The sequence below is a fragment of the Pongo abelii genome, chromosome 4 (assembly GCF_028885655.2).
Source record: "Pongo abelii isolate AG06213 chromosome 4, NHGRI_mPonAbe1-v2.0_pri, whole genome shotgun sequence".
In the NCBI taxonomy this organism is placed as follows: domain Eukaryota; kingdom Metazoa; phylum Chordata; class Mammalia; order Primates; family Hominidae; genus Pongo; species Pongo abelii.
Genome location: NC_071989.2, coordinates 98976208 through 98991289, shown reverse-complemented (window position 1 = coordinate 98991289; position 15082 = coordinate 98976208). Strand labels below are relative to the sequence as shown.

General features: G+C 38.8%; 1 long non-coding RNA gene across 2 annotated transcripts in view; it reads left to right on the top strand.

The window, feature by feature from the left end:
- The window catches only part of LOC100938916 (uncharacterized), a 106459-nt gene that overhangs the window by 59021 nt on the left and 32356 nt on the right, over positions 1 to 15082 (top strand). For both annotated transcript variants that reach the window (XR_008525377.1, XR_008525375.2), the window contains exon 5: positions 11226 to 11287. This is a non-coding gene — a long non-coding RNA (uncharacterized LOC100938916). The remainder of the gene's footprint in view (positions 1 to 11225; positions 11288 to 15082) is intronic.

Here is a 15082-nt window from a genome sequence, read left to right as displayed (position 1 = left end):
GTGGCCGGGGAGGCATGTGGATCACTTGAGGCCAGGAGTTCAAGACCAGCCTGGCAAACATGGTAAAACCCCATCTCTACAAAAAAAATACAAAAATTAGCTGGGCATGGTAGCACATGTGTGTGCAATCCCAGCTACTCGGGAGGCTGAGGTGAGAGGATCACCTGAGCCTGGGAGGTCAAGATTGCAGTAAGCTATGATTGTGCCACTACACTCCAGCTTGGGTAACAGAGTAAAACTTTGTCTCAAAAAAAAAAAAAGAGAGAAAGATAACTATATAAATTGAGGACATCTCTCACAAGGTAGAGTGAAAAGACAATGAGAAGGATAATTACATAGAGAAAAGATTTAGAGGACTAAAGAACCAGTGCAAGAAGTTCAATATCTGCATAACAGGTATTTCAGATGGTAAAAGGAATCTGAGGATTTCTTTTTAAGAAGAAGAAAAAAAATTCATAAAAGGAGATAAGAGAAAATGGATAGAAGAAAATAATCAAATAAGTAAATCAAGAACATTTGTCAGAACTGAAGGATATGAATTTCTACATTAAAAGGGGACTACCAAGGGCCCCAAGCAGTAATTCTAATTGTTTCAGTGGAATTTTAAAAATTGCTTTTATAGAGACAGGGTCTCACTATGTTGTCCAGGCTGGTCTTGAACTTCTGGGCTCAAATGATCCTCCCACCCTGTCCTCCCAAAGTGCTGGGATTATAGGCACAAGTCACCATGTCTGGCCTCAGTGGGATTTTTTTTTTTTTTTTTTTGAGGTTGGGAGAGAGGTTTTTGGTCATATTTTCTTTTCTTTTTTGAGACAGGGTCTCACTTTGTTGCCCAGGCTGGAGTGCAGTGGTGCAACCATGGTTCACTGCAGCCTTGACCTCCCAGGCTCAAGCAATCCTCCTGCTTCAGCCTCCCAAGTAGCTGGGACTACAGGCATGCACCACCACACCTGGATAATTAAAAAAAATTTTTTTTTTCTGTAGAGATGGATTTCACTATGCTGCCCAGGCTGCTTTTGACCTCTTGGGCTCAAGTGATCCTCCTGCCTTAGCCCCCTAAAGTGTTGTGATTACAGGCATGAGCCACCATGACCTGCCATGTCTTAACTTCTAAATAATATGCTTATATAGCTGCTTGGTGAGTTTTCAGCTTTAGACATCATCTGTGGTGTTAGTCCGTTTTCACACTGCTACAAAGAACTCCCCTGAGACGGGGTAATTTACAAAGGAAAAGTTTCAGTTCCTCATGGCTGGAGAGACCTCAGGAAACACAATCATGGTGGAAGGGGAAGCAGGCGTCTTCTTCACGAGTTGGCAGGAAAGAGAAGAGTGAGGAGGAACTTCCAAATACTTAAAAACCATAGATATTGTGAGAATTCACTCGCTATCACTGGAACAGCATAGGGGAAACCGCCCCAGGATCTAATCACCTCCCTCCCTCAACATGTGGGGATTACAATTGGAAATGAGATTTGGATGGGGACACAGAGCCAAACCATATCATCTATTGACTTCCTATTTTAGGATGAGCATTATTTTACTCATTACTTTCTTCCTATGTATCTATTCTTCTCATCTTACCATTCACCCCTTATAATTATGTTTTAATTTTGGCTAAACCAGTATTCACAATTTACATTATTATGACTACATAAAAGCTGTTCACAGCTGAGACATGTAGCATTTTATAATTTCTCTTTTTGTTTCCGATACAATCTTTTGCTTTCCTCTAAGTTAATCTTTGTCTTGTTTCTTCATTTGTGAAATTTGAAAGTTTAAGAATCGACCTATTTTCACTCACAATTCAAATACTGCCATTAAGAAATGATCTCCTTCCTTTGATCTGCTCTCCTGTCTTCTGAGCCACTTCATTCTCAGGCAGGCATTCCTAGCAAGCAGGCAAGAAACAACTTCAAGCTTACGTGCTAACAATTTAGAAACCTCAGCAGATAAAGGGAGACTTTTCTCAGTAGCTCCAGGAAGAAAACCAATCTCTAACCCAAGAGGATGTGCTACTCTTTTCGCTTTTCAGAGTCCCACTCTAGCCAGAGGATGGTCTAAGTTTTATGTTAGCCTTTAGGATTGAGAATGACAGAAGGAGTCTGAGCAAACAAAAAAAGATTGGAAGAATATTATGTATTTTACTTTAGTATCTGTAACTATATTATAGCTCAAACTCAAAAAGGTGTTAGAATTGTACAGGCTAGAAGGGGATAAGAGTTCATTTAGTCCATTCTTCTGATTTAATCAGGGTCATAACCAAAGTATTCCAGATTTAATATTCAAAATTTATTGATGTTGACCTCTATAAATGATGCATTTTGGTGGAAGAAACTATATATAATTCAATTTTTCAAGTTTAAAATGGCCCAGGGGGCTGGGCATGGTAGCTCACACCTGTAATCCCAGCACTTTGGGAGGCAGAGGCAGGAGGATTGCTTGAGCTCAGGAGTTTGAGACCAGCCTGGGAAACATAACAAGACTCTGTCTTTACCAAAAAAAAAAAAAAAGGCCTAGAGGATAATGACCTAGTATTATGATTTTAGGGCTAATTCAAAAAATTTGTATGGGTGCTCAAAGAATTGTTTCTATTCTTTTATGGCTGTACTATCTTATCTCTCTGAAGACATAAGCAACTTTAAAAAAGCATCTTTTGGCCCGGCGAGGTGGCTCATGCCTGTGATCCCAGCACTTTGGGAGGCCAAGGCGGGCGGATCACTTGAGGTCAGGAGTTCAAGATTAGCCTAGCCAACATGGTGAAACCCTGTCTCTACTAAAAATAAAACAATTAGCCAGTGTGGTGGTGCGCACCTGTAGTCCCAGCTACTTGGGAAGCTGTGGTGGGAGGATCACTTGAGCCAAGGAGTTTGAAGTTACAGTGAGCCATGATCATGCCTTGCACTTTAGGCTAGGTGATAGAGTGAGACCCTGTCTCAAAAAAAAAATTAAAGTATATATTAAGTATATTAAAAGTACAGAGAATAACATAAGAAACATGCATGTACCCATCATTTAATCTTTTGACATATTTGGTAACTTTTTTAAAAATTACTTTTAAATTATGTTATAGACTTTTTTTTCCTCCTTTTTTTTTTTTTTTTTTTTTTTTTTTGAAAAGGAGTCTCACTCTGTTTCTCTGTCTCCTAGGCTGGAGTGCAGCGGCACAATCTCCACTCACTGCATCACTACAACCGCCACCTCCCAGGTTCAAGCGATTCTCCCACCTCAACCTCACCAGTAGCTGGGATTACAGGCGCTGACCACCAGGCCCAGCTAATTTTTGTATTTTTAGTAGAGACAGCTTTCACCATGTTGGCCAGGCAGGTCTTGAACTCCTGACCTCAAGTGATCCACCTGCTTCGGCCTCCCAAAGTGCTGGGATTACAAGCGTGAGCCACCATGCCCAGCCTATAGACAGTTTTACTAGTGTATAGAACATACCTATAATAGCTTAAGGAATAAGATGAATGTGCATGTACTCTTTGGCAAACTTTAAAAAATAGAACATTCCTTCTATCTTAGGAGGCTTCTGTGTTTCCCTCTCTAATGGTTGACAGTTTGACTGAATATAGAATTCTAAGTTGGAAATAATTTTACCTCAGAAGTTTTAAAGACATTGTTCCGGTCAGGCATGGTGGCTCACACCTGTAATCCCAGCACTTTGGGAGCCCGAGGCAGGAGGATTGCTTAAGCTCAGGAGCTCAAAATCAGCCTGGGCACATAACAAGACTGTCTCTATTAAAAAAAAAAAAAAGAAAACATTGTTCCATTATCTTCTGGCTTCCCATTTTGCTGTTCAGGCACCTGATGCCATTTTGATTCCTTTTCCTTTGTATATAACCTACTTTTCTCTTCTATGGAAACTTTTGCCCCCAGGGTTCTGACATTTCACAACGATGTACCTTGGCATGAATTTATTTTTATCAATGTGCCAAGCACACTCTATGAGTCCTTTCAATCTGGAAATTCATGAGCTTCTGCCCTGCGCAATGTTATTAGATTACTTTTTTGATAATTTTTCTCCAGAACATTTTCTATGTTCTCTACTATTATTTCAGGGTAGACATGATGGGCTGATGTCCTAACTTTCTTTCATTTTTCTCTCTTATCTCTTTGCCTTTTTGTTCCACTTTCTGGGAGATTTTCTCAGCTTTATCTTCATGCCCTTCCAACTTCTCATTTCTATCATATTTATATATTTATTCTTTCTTTTTTTTTTTTTGAGACAGGGTCTTGCACTGTTGCCCAGGCTGGAGTGCCATAGTGTGATCTTGGCTCACTGCAGCCTTCTCCTTCCGGGTCAAAAGTGATCCTCCCATCTCAGCCTCCCAAGTAGCTGGGACCACAGGCATGAGCCACCACTCCTGGCTAATTTTTGTATAGATGAGGTTTTACCATGTTGCCCAGGCTGGTCTTGAACTCCTGACCTCAAGTGATCTACCCGCTTCCACCTCCCAAAGTACTGTGATTACAGGTGTGAGCCATCATGCCCTGCCCATATTTATAATTTCTTATAGCTCTTTTATTCCTGTCTTTTTAACAAAGTATCCTATTCTTTTATGGCTGCTCTATATTATCTCTCTGAAGACATAAGCAACTTAAAAATTATTTTTCTTCTTTTTGCACGGTCTCCGTTTCCTTGAGAACATTTTGTTTTTTCTTGTTTCTTTGTTTTGGTTTCTCTTTCACATATTCCTCAGTATTTCATAGTGATCCTTAGCCGCCTGCTCTCACTAAAAATGGGGCATTAAAGAGATCATTTGGGTTGGGCATGGTGGCTCATCCCAACACTTTGGGAGGCTGAGGTGGGTGGATCACTTGAGGCCAGGAGTTCAAGACCAGCCTGGGCCACACGATAAAACTCCATCTCTACCCCAAATACAAAAATTAGCCAGGTGTGGTGGCTCATGCATATTGTCCCAGTTACTAGGGAGGCTGAGGTGGGAGGATCACTTTAGCCCCCAAGGGAGGAGACTGCAGTGAACTGTGATTGTGCCACTGCACTCCAGCCTGTGTGACAGAGTGAAACCCTGTCTCAAAAAAAAAAGATAATTTAGAGTTCCATGTTCATGTATGGGACTTACTGACCAGGAGATTTATTATGAGATGTTTTGGCTGCAACATTTTTTGGGGGAAGCCCTGACAATAGTATATCTTATATTATATATAACATACATGTTATATATAACATATATAATATAAGATCTATGTATATATATCTTATAGTGCCCATAAGTATTTTTATGAGACCTGGAAGAGAGTCTTCCATTCTCCTGCCTTGCAGGTAAAAACTGGTGGCTAATGTTTCAGTCAGAAGGCTGGTGGAGAAATGGTAGTGTCTCAATCTTTAGTATGTACCCATTTTATTTAATCTGTTTTCAATATGGTAGCCTGCTCTCACAGTGCCCTGTGCCCTCTAGTCAAGAAATACTGTTCTATTCTTTCTAGGTGATGAACCTTCAGTGTTGTGCTGGAGTAAGAAAATGGCAATCCCTTGACTACAAGGAGTTGCCAGACTCTGGGTATATAACTACTTCTTAAACATTGACTCAATCTTCCTTCTGAAGGCCCAACTTTATTCCCACTTCCAAAATTACCAGACACAATTACTGGGAGCTGTTTGTGGGTTTGGAGGCATACATTGCATTGCTTTTTTAATTCCTCTACGGTCATTGTAGAGTATGAAGCTTCCTGAATTGTGTTGAACCCATTTGGTTTCAGATTCCTATTCAAATTTCTCATCCTTTTCGTCCTTGTAGACAAATCTTCCTTTTTGTTTGTCTTGGTGTTCTGCAGTTTATCTAGGATGGGTTTAAGTGTAGGTTTTGTTTACCTTGCATTGGGTTTCTTATGTTCCTGAATGTGATGATTTGTGTCTTTTATCAATTCCAGAATATTATCAGCCACTTTTTTTTTTTTTTTTTTAGAGGAAGTCCAGCTCTGTCACCCAGGCTGGAGTGCAGTGGCTCAGTCTCATCTCACTGCAACCTCTGCCTCCTGGGTTCAAGCGATTCTTCTGCCTCAGCCTCCTAAGTAGCTGGAACTAGAGGTGTGCACCACCATGACTGGCTAATTTTGTGTATTTTTAGTAGAGACGGGGTTTCACCATGTTTGGGGAGTGGTCTCGAACTCCTGACCTTGTGATCTGCCTGCCTCGGCTTTCCAAAGTGCTAGGATTACAGGCGTAAGCCACCGCGCCTGGCCAAAAATAACCTCTTTAAACACATTCAACATGCTTATTATCATTTCAGAATCTATGTCTTTGCAGACTTGCTTCTGTTACCATTCTGCTTTCCTTTTGCTTTTGTTTCTCTTGCTCTCCGTGGCTTCTTTTGTTGTTGTTTTGAGATTTTTCCAATCTGTACTCCCGTTCCTTGGAAGTTTATCTGTGAAAGCTCTTTGCAACCTAAATTTAAAACATCTACAAGTTCTTCTATCAGTACCACTTGGAAACACTGCCAACCTAGAACCATTTTAATGTAAATTTTTAGTTTGGGCACTTTGAACCATACAGAGAGTGTAAATTCTGACCCTAAGTTCAGGTTGAGGGCCACTTGAGGTTACATATTACCGAGAGAGACCTCTCACCCTCATCCATAGTTAAGACCAAGGAAAGCAAGTTTCTTTACTATTTTCCTTTTTCTTATTTGCCTCATTAAAGAGAACAAAATTGTTTCTGGTTGGAGGAGGGTCTCAAATAAGAATTGCAATAGTTAATAGGCCCTCGTGTTTATCTTTTTTTTTTTTTTTTGAGCCAGAGTCCCACTCTGTTGCCCAGGCTGGAGTGCAGTGGGGCGATCTCGGCTCACTGTAACCTCTGTCTCCCAGTTTCAAGCAATTCTCCTGCCTCAACCTCCCAAGTAGCTGGGATTACAGGTGCCCACCACCACACCCTGGCTGTTTTTTGTATTTTTAGTAGAGACGGGGTTTCACCATGCTGGCCAGGCTGGTCTTGAACTCCTGATCTGCCCACCTCGGCCTCCCAAAATGCTGGGATTACAGGTGTGAGCCACCACGCCTGGCCTATGTTTTATCATTTGTACTAAACCATTAAGTCTGAAGCTTTAGACCCCCTAGAATTTGTAGATTTCAATCCACTGCATCCCACCTCCACTTCAGGCAGTGGGGATAAGGTAAGCTATCTCAATGGTGTACACAGCAACGTTTAGTTCTTGTTCACATCACAGTTCTTTATGGAATACTCAGGTCTTCCCAGAAATTCTCTTCCAAGCGGTGGTCTTGTATTTTGGGCACTTACGTTGCAGAGCTCCAGTACCTGGAACATTTGGCTTTCAAAGGCATTACAGAAGTATCTGTAGGAAGAATTGTAGGATTAAGAAGGATGTTTTCAAGGCAACACTTCTGTTTATGTTTTATTGCCAGATTTTTGCCCCAATCTAAATTTATATGAGGCCAAGAGGCCGTGCACGGTGGTTCATGCCTGTAATCTCAGCCCTTTGGGAGATGGAAGCTGGCAGATCACTTGAGGTCAGGAATCCGAGACCAGCCTGGGCAACATGGTGAAACCTTGTCTCTACTAAAATTACAAAAATTAGCAGGGTGTGATGGTGCATGCCTGTAGTCCCAGCTATTCAGGAGGCTGAGGCACGAGAATTGCTTGAACCTGGGAGGCGGAGGTTGCAGTGAGCCAAGATTGTGCCACTGCACTCCAGCCTGGGCGACAGAGCAAGACTCCGTCTCAAAAAAAAATAAAATAAAATAAAATAAAATGAAATAAATAAATAAATAAATAAAATAAAAAATGAATTTATAGGAAGTCAAGAAATATAGTCTTCTTGTGTGCCAAGGAAAAGGAATTGGTGAATACATAGCATTATCTCTGTCACCAAGGAGCGCTCTAGGGACTCTAATGAATTTAGAAAGTATAAATTTGCAAAATGAAATGAAAAAAATGTGTAAGAAATCAGTGAAATAGTTTATAACCCATCTATTGCATTTGAACTTATAATATGTCAAATCTGATTCAAACCAGGAGAATTGATTTCCAGATTCCTTGAGCATCCTTGCTCCAAGGCTGTTTTATGTTAATGACATGCTGTGAGCTAGTTTGGGAACCAGTATGGTGATGCTTTGAGAATTATCAGGACAGAAATAAGATGAATTTTCTGGACTTACATTTCTGGGAGATATCCACAGATTTTGTTAAGCATTAAAACTCTGACCCTTACTGTTCTTCTGTGCTTTTTTCATGAAACCCATTAGCCTAACCCCCAAACATATAGTCCTCTCTCTCACCTTTTAATCTGTACATGTCTTGTTCTCTGTGCTTGGAGTTCTTTATTACTGTTTGCCCTCATGTTAGGCTTGTAACCACCAAAAGTTTATATGTAATCTTTTCTCAGAAGTCTTTTTGGAGTCCCCCCAAAAAAATTGCTTGTGTTTTCAAATATCATTGTTGGTTTTACTTATGTATATGGTTGTGGTCTTCATCACACCGCCTTATTCCCTAAAACACAGTTATAATTAGGATGTGATCACATTAGAAGTAAAGATTGAGTCTTTTTGTGTTTTTCTCCATAATCTAGGATAGTTCTAGACACATAGAAAGTGCTCAATAAATGTCTGTGGCTCAGTGATAACTCTAGTTTAACAGAGTTCTCCATGCACATAGTGAAATTATTCAGTTCAGTCTAGCTGAGGGGATTAACTAACTGCATCGTAGCCCTGCTCCATAATCCACATTATTGTGGTCAGATCACTTTAATTATAAGGGAAGAAGACACAATCTCTACCCTTAATAAACTTTATCTCTAGAAAAGAGATATAAAACACATCCAAGTATACACACAGATATACAAAGAAGTTACAATTAAGTTTAAATGTATGAGTGCTTGTTAAGCAGAAAGGAGGGAAAGACTGAGTGCATTGGAGGAAAAGAAAGCCTATGACGTGAGGTGAACATGCACAGGCAACTGTGGCAGTGTACCCAGCCTGGCTGTCCTCATTCACCCCTCAGCTGCATGCTGACGAAACAGTCACTCTGTCTGTTTGGAAGCTAAAACATTTTTAGCAGGCTTGGAGTGCAGACATGACCACATTTAGCTCCTCAGTGCTGTTTCTGATTGACAGTCCCTAAAATGGAAAGCTGGAAATTTGGTCATATATGAGTTTAATGTCTCATCAGAAAGAATTTAAAAAGCAAAGTGTATTGGCCTTTTTTTTTTTTTTTTTTTTTTTTTAGTGAATATCATTCTTCTATCATGCAGCTTGAAATAACATGGTGCTAAGCGTGGATTTTTCCACTGAATGAGGAAATTCTAATTCTAATTGTTAGTCTCTTTATCAATGATGCCAAGTGGCAAGGAACATCACCATCTTTGGAGACCTAGTGGTGGAGTTAAGCTACTACAGGGAAACAACTTTACGTATAGAGGAGTTGAGCTTCCTAGAGGAAAAAGTACATCTGTTTTTTGTTTCTCTTCCTTTTTCCTGATACAACTTAGCAGAGCAGCACAAATTTGTAGGTGTGGAACCACCACTTTACCCAACACCTGCCCCAGAAAATTACCCAATTCCTGTCTATTCTGCTTCCCTTGGCACCCCTTTCCACCTCCCATTCCAATCCTGTCAGTCCCAATCAACTTTTACTGCTGACGTATGGGCCCGGCTGCTGCATGCCTTGACTAGAATCCTGAAGAGTAATCACATCTGTTGTTACAGTTGTAGTGGTGGTGGTGATAGTGGTGGTATGTGTATGTGGCTTAAGTGGGGGACAAGTAATGTTACATGACAGCTTGCTTCCACTCCATGTTCTTCAACAATAACTACACATCAGAATTTAGTATCTGGAGATTAAAAACAACAACAGCAACAAAAATTAAGTAATAGGGATGTTCATTTCCAGTAGTGACAAACTAGTAATTCAGACCAAACCTCCTACTGAGTTTTAATAGAAAAGATGGGGGAAAATCCATTTGAAGGTATCTGAAAGCTAAAGAAGTAGGGCATAATTAGTTCAGGATTTGGAAAAAATAAAAATCAAGAGACTTGTGCCTTATGATTGAGGCTGCTTTTCTCCTAGAGACATTTGAAAATTCCAGAAAAGGTATCTGGGGTATAAAAGTCCTTCCCAAGTGGAAGCTTATCAAACTCTTTGCACATAAGGTTGTAACTCCAAAGAACTATAGCCAGGAATGAGGGTGAAGTAGAAGCCAACTGGCTCTCTCAAAGACTGTAGCCCAGTTCCAAATTACTTTTATCACTGAAATTATCTTAAGTGTTTCCAGATTGCTAGAGATCCCAAATGTCCCAAATGCAAACTTTTTCCTGGGTAAAGTTAACATTATGTTAGACCTCAAATTATGTCAACATATAATTTTTAAAACACAAGTTCTGATGCACAATAGAAAATAACCAAGACTCTAAGAAGACAGAACTTCATGAAAAATAACTAAAAACAGTCTCGCAAAGACTCCAAAAATTAGGGTCCTCAAATATTGATTTTAAAAGCTATGCTTTCTTACATTCATAGAGATAAAAGACAAGATTTGGAATTATAGCTGAGAGCTAAAAATATTAAACCATGGTAAACTGAAAAGGGATCAAATAGAAAAGCTAGAATTTGCAAATGCAGTAACTAAAATTAAGAACAAAATATGTGGATTTAACAGCAGACTAAACACAATTGAAGAGAGAATCTATGATCTGAATGGTAGGACAGAAGAAAATATGCAGAAAATCATATATCACAATTAATGGCAGACAAAAAAGAGAGAGAAATGATGAGATTACAGTGAGAAAATATGATATACATGTGGAATCCAAGAAGTAGAGGAGAGTGAAATAGGGCAGAAACAATAGTTGAGAAAATAATGGCTAAGAATCTTCCAAAGTTGATAAAGAACAATAAGGCTGTATTCAATAATTCCTAAGGATAAATAAAAAGAAATTCATACCTAGGCTCATCATTGTAAAACTGATGTAAATAACAATAATAAGGTAAATTTTAAAAGCAGCCAGAAGAGAAAAGACAGATTACTTTCAAGAAAAACAATTTTACATAGTAATTTTCAAAAGAAACAATGAAAGCCAGAAAACAATGGGATGATATTTCCAAAGAACCCAGAGAAGATAACCTATAGTTTATACACAGGGAAAATATCCTCCAAGAATGAAGATGAAATAATGACATTCGTTTTTTAAGCAAAAACTGATATAATTGATCTCTGGCAGACCTACAATAAAGAAAATACTTCTTTTGGCAGAAGGGAAATCATTCCTAATGGAAGATCAACTATTCAAGAAAGAAAGAAGAGCAATGAGAAAGGTAAATATGTGGGCATACCTAAATGGAAGTTGACTAAATATAATAATCATCGTATCTTGTGTAATTTAAATATTATTGGAAGACAATTCTTTATAGGACTTTCTGCATGATTTGTGAGCAAGGGCACTGAAAGTTTTGTTTCAGACTATTTTAAATGAATGTTTGTACAGCAAGGAGCTTTGGGGTAGAGATAGTGTCTCCCTCCAAAGCAGAGTAACTTTGTCTGCTCAGGATTTCTCAGTTATGATGCAAATACACTATGTGCCTAGTAGTATCTACCTGGACCACTCCATGCCACCCCAATGGGCTTTTGGGGGGGTGAGGAGAATTGACACAAACACAAAGCTCACACTTCTTCCTGTGCCATGAGTAATAATGTCCTTCATCTTTGACTCAGGAATGTTGTAGCTTCTGCCTGCATCCCTGAAATTATGGCAGGCTAACTTGCTAGCTTGCAAGTAGAGTAAAATCTCATATCTTTCATAGTTCTTGACAAATATGCATATAGAATTAAACAATACTACCATGTAAGCATATATATTACATTCAAGTGGGGTTTATTAAAGAAATGTAAATTGACTTAACTTTTGAAAATTAACCAATGTAATTCATCACACTTGCAGAATAAAAGAGAAAAATGATTTGATCATCTCAAAAGATGCAGAAATATCTTTTAATAATTTCAATACTCATACATGATTTAAATTCAACTTCTAGCAAATTAGAAATTGATAGACACCAGGTGTGCTATCTATCTAATCCCAGCACTTTGGGAGGCTGAGGCAGGTGGGTTGCTTGAGCTCAAGAGTTCGAGATCAGCCTGGGTAACATGGTGAAACCCCATCTCTATAAAAAATACAAAAAATTAGCTGATCATGGTGGCATGCACCTATGGTCCCAGCTACTTAGGAGGCTGAGGTAGGAGGATCACTTGAGCCTAGGTGGTGGAGGTTACAGTGAGCTGAGATCGCACCACTGTACTCCAACCTGGGTGACAGAGATGACACCATCTCAAAAAAAAGAAAGAAAAAGAAATGGATAAGAACTTTCCTAATCTGCAAAAGGCATCTAAAATGACCCAGAGCAAGCATCAGTTGTATTGACACATCAGTAGCATTTATAAAATACAAGTTTGAAAATATAAAATTCACAACATCATAAAAATTTAAAATGCCTAGAGCCAATCAAGATGTGCAAGGTCTTTTTATTTATTTATTTTTGAGATGGAGTCTTGCTCTGTTGTCCAGGCTGGAGTGCTGTGACATGATCTCGGCTTACTGCAGCCTCTGCCTCCTGGGTTCAAGTGATTCTCCTGTCTCAGCTTCCCAAGTAGCTGGGACTACAGGCACACACCACCATACCTGGTTAACGTTTGTATTTTTAGTGGAGACGGTGTTTCACCATGTTGGTCAGGCTGGTCTTGAACTCCTGACCTCAAGTGATTCATCCACCTTGGCCTCCCAAAGTGCTGGGATTACAGGCCTGAACCACTGTACCTGGCCATGTGCAAGACCCGTATGCATAAATATATAAAATATTGTTGAGAGAAGTTTTTATAGGCCTAAATCAACAGAGGGATATGTCATGCTCATGAACTGGAAGACTCAATACTATACAAATATCATTTTCTCCAAACTGATTTCTAGATTTCATAAAATCCTAATCAAAATTCCAAAACAGCTTGCACGCATGCGTGTGTGTGCATGTATAACTAAACAAGTTATGTGTGGTCGAAGGCCACTATCCGCTATCTACTCTCTCTCTGGCTTATACAGGGACTATGATTGGAAAGTCACAGCGTATCTGTGTAATGGCAAAAAAAGTTGTTTTTTCATATAATTTCATGTGTAATTTATAAGCATGAGATGGACTTAATGTATTGTATAATATTTTGGAGGTTTAAAATGTTGCTATTTCTAAACCTAGTTTACCAGGATTGTTAAAACTCTTATTGTTGGGGATTTTGTGTAAAATTTGAAAATAGTTTATTTTGTGTTATAGTCAAGAAAAACACAATTTTCTCCTTTGACAAAAAAAAAAAAAAAAAAAACCCGAAGTCATTATAGTTAAATATTGCTATGTCTATAAAACTTTTATGTTAATCACATGCTGGCCAGCTGATAGAAAACTAGCCGGTATTTCTGTACAGGAATGCCAAGAAAAAAATTTCATAAGGCCTTTACTTCTCAATGAAAAATAATAGTCAATTTAGAATATATATTGGGGAATTTACATATTAGGAATTTTTAATTCAAATAAAATTTTAGTTTTTTCCTTTGAGGTAGAAAATTATCATCATTGTTAACACTATTAACTGTACCTTGGCAGTTGTCTTGTTTATGAACTAGATCCCAGATCTAAATATCTTATGTCCAATCTCCTCAACTACAACCCCCAAAGCTGCCTTAAACAGTTAAATAAAAATTTTTCACAGACCAAATTCTGTATGCCTTGCAGTGGGATGTAAAGAGGTATGTTATATCAATGGTGTGCTGGAGCTTCTGTAAACTGATTAATGAGAACCAGTCATGAGCGTGTCTTTCCAACTCCACATTTAGTGATGTCCTTTTGATAGTTTGAAATCAGGCGTGGTAGACAGGAGTAGTTATACCACAGAAATGGTGAACACAATAAATCAGGATTTGTTGTTGTTATTGTTGTTGGTTTACCCTGGAGAGCTGTCTGGTTAAACATGACCAGCACACCATTATGTTAGGTGAAGAAAAAAAGAAAAGGAAACACAGAAGTGGTTTTAGTTATAGAAAGGCCATGGAATTTGAAAATGGAGTTCAGAATGACTTGTCAGATTCAGAATTGGAAAATATTATTCAAAGTTTCATTTATTTATGTATGTATTTATTTAGAGACAGTCTCGCTGTGTCCCCCAGGCTGGAGTGCAGTGGCGCCATCTCAGCTCACTGAAACCTCTGCCTCCCGGGCTTAAGTGATTCTCCTGCCTCAGTCTCCTGAATAGCTGGGACCATAGGTGTGTGTTAACATGCCCAGCTAATTTTTGTATTTTTTGTAGAGGTGGGGTTTCGCCATGTTGGTCAGGCTGGTCTGGAACTCCTGACCTCAAGTGATCTGCCCACCTCGGCCTCCCAAAATGCTGGGATTACAGGAGTGAGCCACCATGCCTGGCCGTGTGATCCTATTTTTGATCAAGCATTTGAAACCTTTATTTTACTTCCCCAAATCAAATTCTCAGTTTAAGTCTTTTTAACCTTGAACTAACTTTGAGATGTTCCACAGGGTTCTAGAACTTCTCAAATGATGCATAAAAGAAGTATTAAACTGAAGTAGGCTTATTTGATATGTTAAATTATATAAGAAATATTGTCAAATAAGAAATGTTTAACCTTCTTTGAGTTATATTTGTATGGACATATTATTAACATGTGCTCCAAAATTGTATGAGATTTCGAAAATTATGATGTTATCAGTAATAATTTTGGTTATTATGTTCCAGTGTTGTACACCACAGAAAAAAACAAATTTCCTTGTCAAGTGGGTCACTATGGACGCTCATCAGATTTTGAGCCATGGCCATTTTATGTCTTGTTGCCTGCAGTTAATTGCTTTATTCTGATGCTTTTCTGAAAGGCTTTTGCAATCTTAAAGCATTGTATCTTCAAGGAGGTTCATGAAAAGAATGGAACGAATTCTGACAAGTACAGGTTTCTGATAACTGAGATATTATTAAACTGGGTAAGAATTTCTAAAACTCAAGTGAAAAAACTGATGGGGTTGGGTGTGGTGGCTCATACCTGTAATCCCAGCATTTTGGGAGGCTAA